Here is a 12086-nt window from a genome sequence, read left to right as displayed (position 1 = left end):
GAGATCATATAGTTTTTGTCTTTCTTTGTCTGACTTATTTCACTTACTGTGATGCCCTCAAGGTCCATCCATATTGTTGCAAATGGCAAGATTTCATTCTTTTTTGTGGCTGAATAGTATTCCATTGTATATATGTACCACATATTCTTTATCCATTCATCCATTGATGGACACTAGGGTTGTTTCCTGCTATATTACATTTAAACCAATGGAAGCAAACACCATCTGGGAGAGAGAGCAAAATAAGCCGCTGCAGTTATGCGTCTGTATAAATTAGCTAATCAGACCATTCTCAGGCGAATCAGTTTTGGTTTGGGATAGGAGATCAGTAGTAAAGTGACCTGTCAGAGATGACCTTTTTTATTTGTCTCCTCTTTTTTGGCCAGAAAAGCTCCCATAAAACTCTGGGGACCCTCTGATGTTAGCTTTCACTGGAGAGGGGGTGGAGCACCCAGAAATAACCAACATTCACTACACATAGAAGACTGGGTACAGAGTGAATGGCCCCAATTACCTGGAGAAAAAGTGTGGTGGGACCTCCCTGTCCCCCTTAAAAAGGTGAAAGCATGACAGAGTGGCTGAAGTGGCCTCGGATATGTGGGTGAAGGAAGACTGGTCTCATTATCTGAGGAAAGCAGAAGGAGACCCTTTTTATTTCAAGAGCCTAAAGAAAAAAGATGTCTTTGTCCAGAGGGAAGACCGGAGAAGGAAAGGACAAGCTTTGAGTCTTTGAAGTAAGTGCCTGATGCTCCGGGACAGCATTTCAGAGCCCAAAACAATAGCTGGAATTGGGAACTCAGACCCTTTGCCTGGTTCCGGGACTGCAGCCCCCGCTGTCTTCCTGGCCACCAGCGTACTCCTCCCCAGGCTACTCCTGGAGACAAAATATCCTAACACCTCTCCTCTCCGTGTAAGCCTGATGCGTGACCCTGCCTGGTGCAATGGACATGAGTAGTCCTGGTTAGTTTCTGCTGCAGGAGACAACCTGCTCGAAACAACTATGCACACTGGTAAGCCCTACAGTAGCGTTTCTCAGACATATTTTCTGGAGAAGCTGACTCTCAAATGATTTTAATCGACTTTATTGAAATATAATTTAGACACCATTCTTAAATCAACTATATTGACATGTAAGTTAGATACAACTATAATAATACATTTTTATTTATTTATTTTTTGTGTGTGTGAGGGAGATCAGCCCTGAGCTAACATCAGTGCTAATCCTCCTCTTTTAGCTGAGGAAGACCGGCTCTGAGCTAACATCTATTGCCAATCCTCCTCCTTTTTTTCTCCCAAAGCCCCAGTAGATAGTTGTGTGTCATAGTTGCACATCCTTCCAGTTGTTGTATGTGGGACGTGGCCTCAGCATGGCCGGAGAAGCGGTGCATCAGTGTGCGCCCAGGATCCGAACCCGGGCTGCCAGTAGCGGAGCGCGCGCACTTAACCGCTAAGCCACGGGGCCAGCCCTATAATAATACATTTTTCATTCTGTGTTTTCATTTTGATGATCGCCTGGGTGTAACTTGTAAGTGGGTACTGCTGCATGATCCCAGGGGCCATGTTGTGCCTGTGTTTACTTCTTGGAAGCTCCATGGTGCCTAATTAATTGCCTCTCATCGCCCATCAGCTAAAATCAATTTTGGAAACTAGACAAAGGGACCAGACTGGGATTCAAATACAGTGCTTGCTTTAAGCAGAATGGATAAGTCTCAAAATCTCTGCCCTGGGACCCAGAGTGGGGAGGTGGGTGGTTTTGTACTCCCTGGTATTACTGACGGGTGGGAGGCCTGAGCACCCACACTCTTGGAACAGATGGGGCACTTTCGTTCCACTCTGAACTGTAGTTACATTTGGGGAGACTCTTTAGGATCTTTCTAACTTGGGAAACTTGGTGCAATCAAAATTTTGTCATCATAGTCCTAGTAAAATCAATCTCTAGACTGGAACTAGGGCTATCATTACTATTTGGCTCTGATTGTTAAAGATAGGCCCTAAAGTCTTAGTCATTCATTCATTCAGTCATTCATTCAATAAAACACTATTAAGAGCCCAGTATGTGTCAGGGACTGTTCTGGGTGTTGAAGATACAATGGTAAACAAAACCAGGCAGGATTTCTACCACTAGCACACTTACAGTCTGATGAGAGACAGAGATTAAGCAAATACACAAATGAATATATAATTGCAAACCCTCTTAAGTACTTTGAAAGCAAGATAAAGAACAGATAAGAAGGGGACTTACCTTGTTTAGGGACTCTGTGCTGGTTTCCCTGAACTAGTTAATTTTGAGCTGAGATACGAAACATGAGTAGAGTTTAACAGGGAAGGTGAAGGAGGGAAACAGCATCCCAGGCAGAGGGAGCAGCATACACAGGGCCCAGTGAAAGGCGGGAGCCCGATGCTTTCAAGGCGCTGACAGAAGGCCAGTGTCGTGGGAGTAGAGGGCGAAAGGGGGAGATGGTGGAAGTGGGAGCTGGAAAGGGGGGCCAAGCCAGCACTTCCAGACTTTGTAGGCCATGTTAAGGAGTTTGGTCTCCCAAGAGCAACTTGAAGCCACTGAAGGCTTTTAAGCAAGAGAGTAACATGATCACCTGGGCTGCAGTTTGGAGAGCAGATTGCAAAAGAGGGGGAAAATTAGGTGTAAGGCGCTCAGTTACACAGCTACACAGAAAGGCAGGAGAGAGAAACGATAGTTTGAAAGAAAGAGTGAGACAGAGGTAATATATGGGATAAGGAGCCCAAGGGGGTAGAAGAGTCAAAAATGGTTTCTAGGATTCTGACCTGTGTGACTAGATAGATGATAAGGCCATTCACAGGGCACAGCATAATCTACCTTTACTATCTTTTTTTCATGAAGGAAGGTAGACCAAGTTTGGGAGAAAATCGTGAATGTAATTTTAATATGTTGAGTTTATGATGCATTTTTTTCCAGCAACTAAGTGTAGATATTGTGTAGACAGCTGGATTATATTTGAAATTGTGGATTTGTATGAGATGGCTCAGGGAGTCAATGTAGATTATAGAGAAAATAGACAGCATGTGTAGAACCTATAGAGATGCAAGAATTTAATGGCCTTGATAGACGAGGATGAGCCTGCAAAGGAACCCAAGGAAAAGATGCCCGAGAGGGAGAGTGGAAGAGTATGGTGTCATCAAATCCAAACAGAAAGGACTCAAGAATGAGGGAATGGTCAAATACGTGGGAAGGTCAAGCAAGATGAGGGCTGAGAGTTGTCCACCAGCTTTAGAGACGTAAAAGTCATTGCCATCCTTAACAAAAACTGCTTCAGTCAAGTGGCGGAGTAGAAGTCAGATTCGAGTTAACTGAGCAGTGAGTGGAAAGTAAGGAAATGGAAGCTGTGCATACAGACAGCTCTTCCAGGAAACAAGGCTGGGGAAGGAAAAAGGTTAACAGCTGGAGATAAAGGTATGTTGAAAAAGGTTGCTGGTTTCTTAAAATGGGAGAGTTGATATTTAAATATTTACGAGATAGGTTTCTGCTTCTGCCCAAGAAGGAGTTAACAGTGACCAAATTTACCCTCCTGCCTGAAACAACAAAGTATATGACAACAAAATATATGACAAAAACATAAGACAAAATATAGGAAACAAAACATAGGAAACAAGGACAGAGAGCCCTGAGAGATGGGAAGTAGATGAGGTGAGCCTTGTGACTGCTCCAGTGGACTACCTGGGGAGAGTTTCCAGGCTGTGGGTCAGAGGTGGGGAATTCAGGGACCACCACGGAACTCCCTAAGTTGAAGAGACAAAACAGATATTCTGGGGAAACCAAGGCAGCTATATTTGGCAGGACAGAGTACCAAAAAGGAGAATTCTGTCCAGAGGGAGAACTCCAGAAAGATGCAGATTGTCCCCTGAGTATTCAGCAGAACACTGACTATTTACAATAATATCAGAATTATGAACTACTTAGTGATAAATCTGATCAACAATGTGAAAGTCTTGGACACTAAAAATCATAAAATATTGCTGAAAGAAATTAAAGAAGACCTAAATAAATGAAGAGATATACCTTGTTCATGGGTGGGGAGACTCAATATTGTTAAGATGTCAATTCTACCCAAATTGATCTATAGATTAAATGCATTTCCAATCAAAATTTCAGCAGGCTCTTTTTTTTAAGAAATTAAGAAGGCATTTCTAAAATTCATATGGAAATGCAAAGGACCTAAAATAGCAAAACAAATTTTGCAAAAGAAGAAAAAAGTTGGAGGGCAAATGCTGTCTGATTTCAAGAATTATTACAAAGCTACAACAAGTAAAACAGTCTGATATTGGCATAAAGACAGAAAATAGATCAATGAAACAATAGTAAGTCTAGACATACACGAGTGAGTCTAGATATCATGGACAACTGATTTTTGACAAAAAATGTAAAGATACTTCAGTGGAATAAGGATAATCTTTTCAATAAATGGCTATAGAAAAATTGGATATCCATATGCAAAAAAGAGAGAGAGAGAAAGAAAGATTAAAGAAAAGACAGAGAACTTTGATCCATTGGTCATACTTTATACAAAAATTAACTCAAAAATGGATCATAGACCTAAACACAAAATCTGAAACTATAAAATTTCTAGAAGAAAATCCTTGTGACCTTAGGTTAGGCAAAATTTTCTTAGATATGACACAAAAAGCCCAATCAATAAAAGAACAAATTGATAAATTTGACAGCATCAAAATTAAAACTGCTTATCAAAAGACACTGTTAGAGAATGAAAAGACAAGGCACAGAGTGGGGAAAAATATTTGCAAAGAATATACCTGATAATGGTCTTGTACGCAGAATATAAAAAGAACTAAAAAACAAACAAAGCTCAATAATAAGAAAACAAACAACTCATTTCAAAATGGCCAAAAAGTTTTGAACATACATTCCACAAAAGAAGATATATAAATAGCAAATAAGCACATGAAAAGATGTTCAGCATCACTAGTCACTGGGGAAATGCATATTAAAACCACAGTGAGAAACCACGACACACCTACTAGAATGACTAAAAGTAAAAAGAGTGACCATCATAAGTGTTGGTGAGGATGTGGGTGAGCTGGAACTCTCACAGTGCTGGTTGGAATGTAAAACGGTACAACTACTTTGAAAAACAGTTCGGTGGTTTCCTAAAAAATTAAACATAAGCCTACGCTATGATCTAGCCTTTCCTAGGTATTTACTCATGAGAAAAGAAAGCAGATGGCCACACAAAGACTTGTACATTAATATTCTTATCAGCTTTATTAATAATAGCCAAAACATCAAAACAACCCAAATGTCCATCAATTGGTGAATAGATAAACGAATTGTGGTTTTTACACACATTGGCATACTGCTCAGCAATAAAAAAGAATGAGTATATAACATGGTTGAATCTCAAAATAATTACGTTGAGTGAAAGCCAGACAAAAGCAGAGTACATACTGAATGATACCATCTATATAATTTTTAGAAAACATAAACTAATCTCCAGTGACAGAAGGCAGATCAGAAGTTGCCTGGGGAAGAGGGGCAGGGAGGTGCCGGAGGACAGGATTAGATAGGGGCATGAGGAAACTTTTTGGGGTGATGGTTATGTTTCCCATCTTAATTGTGGTAATGGTTTTACATGTATATATACATATGTCAAAACATGTCAAATTACACACTTTAAATATAAGAAGTTTATTGTATGTCAATTAACCTCAATAAAGCTCTTTAAAATAATACATGATAGATGCAGAGATTGCAGAGTAGGGAATGAGAAGGTGTAATCTATATGGTAAGCATCTGAAATTTGGAGCCGAGGCATCCAAAACACAGGTCCAAGAAATAGTTTTGCATCGGGATGGGGACCCTTCTTCAGTAAGAGGAGGGAAGAAGAGAGGCTGGGGACAACACATAGTTTGTAGGCTTGGTAGCAGAGAATTGGAGGAGTCCCATCTAATGGCTTCTTTTTTTAATGTAAAGTTGGAGGCAAAATCTTCTGTTGAGAGTGGGGTGGAGATGGTTTGAAATAGTCACTGCAGATGAAGACAATATGTCTAGGAAAAGGAAGAGTGGTTTCCAGAATGTTGAGAGCATTGCTGAGGTTACTCAGCATAAATGAATAGCAGTACCCATCTGACCTTCCACGGGATTTCCTCCAGCAGCAACCTGATGCCCTCATGCAGACATAGAGGAAGTAGATAGTTAATAGGTTCACATGGGGCTGGAGATTTTGCCAGACGGTGATGACAAAAAGATAAATAGGAAGGAAGTTCAGGTATTAATGGAGCATGAAATCTAAGGTGAATAAAGAGTGAAAGGAAGACAAAGAGAAAGCTAATATTTCGTGAGAAAATAAACCTGTGGAATGGAGGCTCTGATGGCATCTGAGAATAGTTTTAGGGGAAATAGTTGAAGGATAATGAGTCCTCTGAGGCAATTGAAAGGGAGTGTTAGAGGAGGGATACACAATAAAGAGATATTCACTGAATTCATTCAAAACTCAACTTTATCAAATGTTTTATTATAGTTTTTGTTATATATTCATTGTTTTGTTACATATTAAATATAAAAATATTTTAAAGTGAAAAAATTAGAATACATAAAAGTGCATGAAAGAATGTGAGATAAAAATGCCTAGATGGTTGTTTTTAATTAGAAATAAACAATCTAAAAAATCTATAAAAAAAAAAAAAGAATGTGAAGAATGTAAAGCTGTGATCAGAGAGCAGAGAGTAAAATGCTTGAATTAGTCATTTTCAGGGTAGGTAAGTTTTGGATGGTGACAAGGTTCACAGTGTGACTGTTGAGGCAGGGCACTGAGGGTGACTTGGGGTGGGGGAAGATAAAGTCCATATAGATGTGTTATTGAGAAGATTGCCTGGATTTTGCTGACTGCATCACTGGAGCATCATTTAACATGCTCTCTACCCCTTTATTTCCTGTACATTGATATTTTGATGTAGAAGCTTGATCAGATTCAGGTTTGATTTTCTTTTTCTTTTGCAAGACTCCATAGGTAGTGGTGTGTATTTTATTAAGACATATATAATGTCTGGTTATGTCTCTTTCTGTGATACTAGCACATATTGGTGATCTTCGCCCAGGTTCATTAATTCAATGAGGTTCTGAAATGGTGACATTCTAAATCAATCATTCTTTGTTCATTTACTATCTTCCATAAAGAGAAATGTCCCTCATCAATTATTTAGTTACCTGGAGCACAGTTCATATAAGGTAAATGCTTGATGTTTTGTCTTTATTTATCAGTTTCCAAAATCATGAGTTAGTTTTCTAGTATCCCTCCAAAGGTGATGATTAGTTTTATTTTTTAAATTCCAAACACATGGATTTATACCTATTTGATGCACTGCGACCCATTGCAATTATTCTTACTGACACTCACATTGTCCCACTTTTAGTCAGTGGAAGCCTCTTCAAGTCAGCTCCTATGTCCGCTACATTCTTTTGACATCACCTAATGGTGTTTGATAGTTTCACTGCCTTCTGGCACAAGACATTCCAAGCCAAACTTAGGCAATTCATGCCCAGACCTTGAATGAGCTATTTCCAAGGAGTCCTGGTTCCTTTTAGTGGGATACAGAATTTGGAGACCATCATCGATGTGTGAGGAATTTTCATTTCAGTGGAGTTAACCACTGTTTCTTTGTCTTTTCCAAAGGCAGAGCTAGGAAACACTTTTTTTTTAAAGATAAAATACATCAGGAATTCATACTAATGTCAATCACTTTAATGGAATTCATGGAAAAAACACATTAATTTACAAATAAATTGCAAGTGAGAAAAAGGAGATAGAAGGGAAGCCTACAGAGAAAAAGAGACTTAACGGCCTTTCCAGCTCTTAAGCTCATACTTAATGCCTTGGCTCTGGCCAAAAACCAGCAATACTTCCCTACCTCATCTTCCAGAATTGAGATGGCTGCTTCTTAAAGTCCAGAATGGCAATAAAAGAAATCAAGAATAAAAATATCCTTATCAAATCTACTAAATTTCACTCCTTAATTTTCTTGACACAAAAATGATTCAGAAAATATTGAGAATTACAAATGTGACTGGTGTGTAGAACATCTGAAGGATTTAACTGAATGGTGAATGCCAACGTTAAGTCTGGCAAATGGAAGACTGAAGAGAAATGCAAATTTATTAAGCATGGTTTAGGAAACATGGTTTAGGAAACAGTTAAAACTCTACCTTGGAAATAAAAAGAAAAGATTTCACCTTGATCTAGAGTAAAAGAATAGAATGTAGAATGGAGACTCAGTTTTCACTTTGACTCATTAAATCTAAAAGGCTGCAAAATTATTAGATAGTATGAAAAGCTTCCATGTTTCTATTTATGTGTACAGTGGAAGGAACCTCCAGGTTCTACTGTAAATCCTCTGCATATGGTGCCAGCAGCAGTAATTTGGCGCTGATGTACTCCAAATAAAGTTTCCCATTGCTAAGCCTTCACTGTTCTCTTGGGAACTGAATTGTTTTCTTCAGGGTTTTGCACTTGACTTGCTGAAAGTAATTGACATGTGCCGGGGTAATGATGGATTGGAAACTACCTAAATTCCTAGGATAATTATTAAATCTTGCTTATATGCTAAAAAGCTTAAAAGCCGGGCACTTCACATATTCCCACTCACAAAAAGAGAATCAGATTCTTTTAGCTATGAGAACATGACCTCAAATAACTTTAAATTGGTGCTTTTTATTCAGCATATGTAAAATAATGTGTAAAAATTTAAAGGATCCATTTTGAGCACATATTTGTAAATCTTGAAAGAAGTAAAAAATAAGGTAAATGGAACATTGGAAACTCATCTGAATTGAGCTCACAAAAATTCTCTTGTACTATTTCTGTAAATATGTTTTTTCACCTTTATGAATAAAACTGGCTGTCTTTGGAGCACACTTTGTATTAGTCGGTGTTAGAACCTGACAATCTAAAACCAACTTGATTCTAGAAAGTAAGTCTTGTGCGGCTGCCTCTGTGCAGAAGCCTTTTTTAGAAATCTGCACTCATTGAATTCTTGGATCGCCATGACCGCACACTGGCGTTCCAGGGTCCAGACGGGCACAGCAGCCTTGATAACAAAAGCAAATGTTTGCCATCCTTAGAAAGCCATATAAAGCAGCCAGCTCCAGCACACCTCCAGCTCTTGTATGTGTGAATGGACACTGCTTCTTGCTTCATATTTGCATGCTGAACATCTGTTTTGATTGTACATTGTATCTGCGTAACTATGTTCTGACTCATAGTGACTTTCTCATATTATGGAACTTATTTGCATTGAACACAAACTGCAAATAAAAAGAAATAAATGGCTGGAAGAGAAACCGAGCAGAGGAGGAAGCGGAGGAGCGGGGAAAGGAAGGCTAGCTCTGAGGTCTCAAGGGGTACAAGTCTGATGTTCTGGGTCGGGAGCCAGGGCTCCAAGGCTGGCTGAGACCTCAGAGGTCACTCCGAGAACTGCTGAGAAAGAGCAATATCCACGTCTGGAGCTAGATAAGAGGACTCCGCCTTCCAGGCAGCTTCTACCAAGGGTCTACCAGCTTCTCTTTGTGCCCCTCCCACTCTAGGGTGGAAGCCAATGTCGCCTAGCAATGCTTGCCACTCCCTAGTGAGGACACTGTCCTGAACTGCTTCAGACGTGACCCTCCCTTTGAGTCTCCTCTAGATGCTAGCACCCCTTTCCAAGGTCACTGCAAATGATAACACACTCCAACACCCCGACTATTCCCAAGCCTCTGGATACACGATAGAAGAGGTGGGAGCAGGCCCTGGACTTGCTGCTGGTATCAGTGGGTAGATGGAGGGCTTGATAATTCACACTCAAGGGCTAACCAAGGTCTATTATCTGCACCCCACACCGTGAGGGCGTGCTGTGAAAGATACCCCACTTTCAGCCGTGTGGGAGCAGAGGCAAGGGCACCTGCAGGGAAGCTGAGGGACACGGGCCTGCCTACCTCCATGCTTTGCCCTGAGATCAGGCTCAGTCAACTCAGCCCTCTTATAAGCAAGCACAGGCCCCGTTTGGGGACGAGATGTACTCGCAGCTGTGGCAGGTAACTGTGTGAGTTATTTCACTACGTTCTCCCGGCTTCCCCATCCCTGCAGTGAAGATGGTAGCAGTACCTACTTCATAGGGCTGCTGGGACGACTAACGCGGTGACATAAACCGTCCTTGCTGCAGCCGTTCACTGACTGTGGTCAGATGCACAAGAAGACACCACACCAGGTCTCGCTGCTGTCAGCAGAGCGACGCGTGTGTTTAAGGAGCCAGGTGCTTGGGAAGAAATGCCACCTGAAGGAGGGAAGCCCTGGCAGAACCAGGAGGGTTCAGATCAAGGATGTTGACTGAGGATCCCAAAGGAGCAAGGACTTGGCCCGACGTGCCTTGAAGTTCTTGGCAACCATTTTGAGCAGGTACACGGCCGCCACTCAGCCTGTCCCAAAGCGGTATGCTGTCAGTAGCTGAGACAAAGCAATGAACTCTAGACCCCACAGTCCTACGGGAGAGATGACACAAGTCTTGACAATCAGGGTGAATTCAAGGCAAGTCTGAGGGCCTCGTTACATTCTCGAGCTACAGGAGAGGCCGCCACTTGGGTTTCGGTTGTTCTTGGCCTCCTCGCTGACCTGGGGCACTGTTTCCTTCTCCTCTCCTCTCCCCCATTCCTCCCCACCTTCTTTTTAAAAAACGTTTAAAGGGTTTTGTCAGTGAATGCTCTTATTCATAAAGCAGGCGTGATGACAGTTTGCAGGGCTAAATGGGCACTTAACTGTGTGTCTAATAAATCTGCAACAAAAATAAACAGAAGGGAAGAGGGTTTGGGAAAGAAAGGAGGTCAGGTATGAAAGGAGCCTGTCACGGTGATCTACCACAGCCCCTTCAGCAGGCAGTGTCTGCCCCGGCCCCTCCCGGCTGCTGCCAACCTGGAGATACCAGAGGCGACAGCAGAGCAGCTAGGTAGAGGCCACTCCGTGGCACAGCTGGCTGAGCATAGACGAGTGGATGTGAGAAGAGGCAGGGAAGGCCACTGCATCCACTGCCCATCGGTGAGGCAACAAGGCAAAAACAGGCTAGCGCTGCTTCCTTTTGGGATCCACACCCAGGTTATGAACGGTATTACCAGGATCTTTCTGCCCTCCCAAACCACCCTCCACCCAGGATTTCGGTGACAATCTGGGATTAGTGGCATATTCAGGTGAACTTAGCCAGCACCTGTTATTTCAGTGCTGATCATCCTTCCAGGGGCACAAGGGGCCTTCCTAAGACATTTAACCCTCTCTTAGTGGGCCAAGCCTGGTGAGAACATGCTTAGGGATGTATCTGCTGTGAATCACCTTCCTTGCCCCGAAAGAACGCCATCTCACAGGGTAAGGGCAAGTGTAAATACTACAGAAACCTAGCTCCCAAACTCACTAAAGTCTAAGTTTCTCCAACAAGATTTTAGCTTATTTGAGAGTGGGGACAAGTTAATTCCCCCCACCCCCTCCGCCAGCACTAGCACAGTGCTAGTCATAAGATACATGCTGAGGAAATGCGTGTTGACTTGAACTGTGGCTGATGCTGCTTATGGCGGTAGAAGCCCCACGCACTCTGCTTTCTAAGGGCAGAGGACTGCACCAGCTTCTGACCCTGGCTGGCTTGGGGCCCTCTCTCAAGTCACTGCCATCTTTCCCAGTGTCCTCCTCTGCAAGTGGGAAGGATGTCTCTGGCTATTGCCCAACCCAAAGTTGTAGATTTGGCTCCAATCCACAAAGCTGAGCCCCTGGGTAAAGCTACGACCTTCCCACCATTGTTCTCCCAGCCATTCTCTAGGATGAACTCATCTCCCTTCAGCCACTTCCTAATATCACCTTGTGAACCAGGTCAAAGGGCCTCACCAACCCACCACCAGTTACCAAATAGGATTTTGACCTAGACAGGATTTGAATTTTTGTTTTAGACAAATGCTTCAGTAGGAGTTGTCTTCCTCCCTGGCTGCCCGTTGCAACAGTGCCCGTGATCTCCATGAGGGAAAATCTCCTGAGGCCATCTTCTTCGGAGCCCTGTCAATACCCTTTCCCAAAAGGAATTAGCAAAATGGGGGC

The sequence above is a fragment of the Ceratotherium simum genome, chromosome 7 (genome assembly GCF_057802395.1).
Source record: "Ceratotherium simum simum isolate JZ-2026a chromosome 7, ASM5780239v1, whole genome shotgun sequence".
Taxonomy (NCBI): Eukaryota; Metazoa; Chordata; class Mammalia; order Perissodactyla; family Rhinocerotidae; genus Ceratotherium; species Ceratotherium simum.
The sequence above is the reverse complement of the archived record's forward strand: the minus strand, read 5'-3'. Positions refer to the sequence as shown.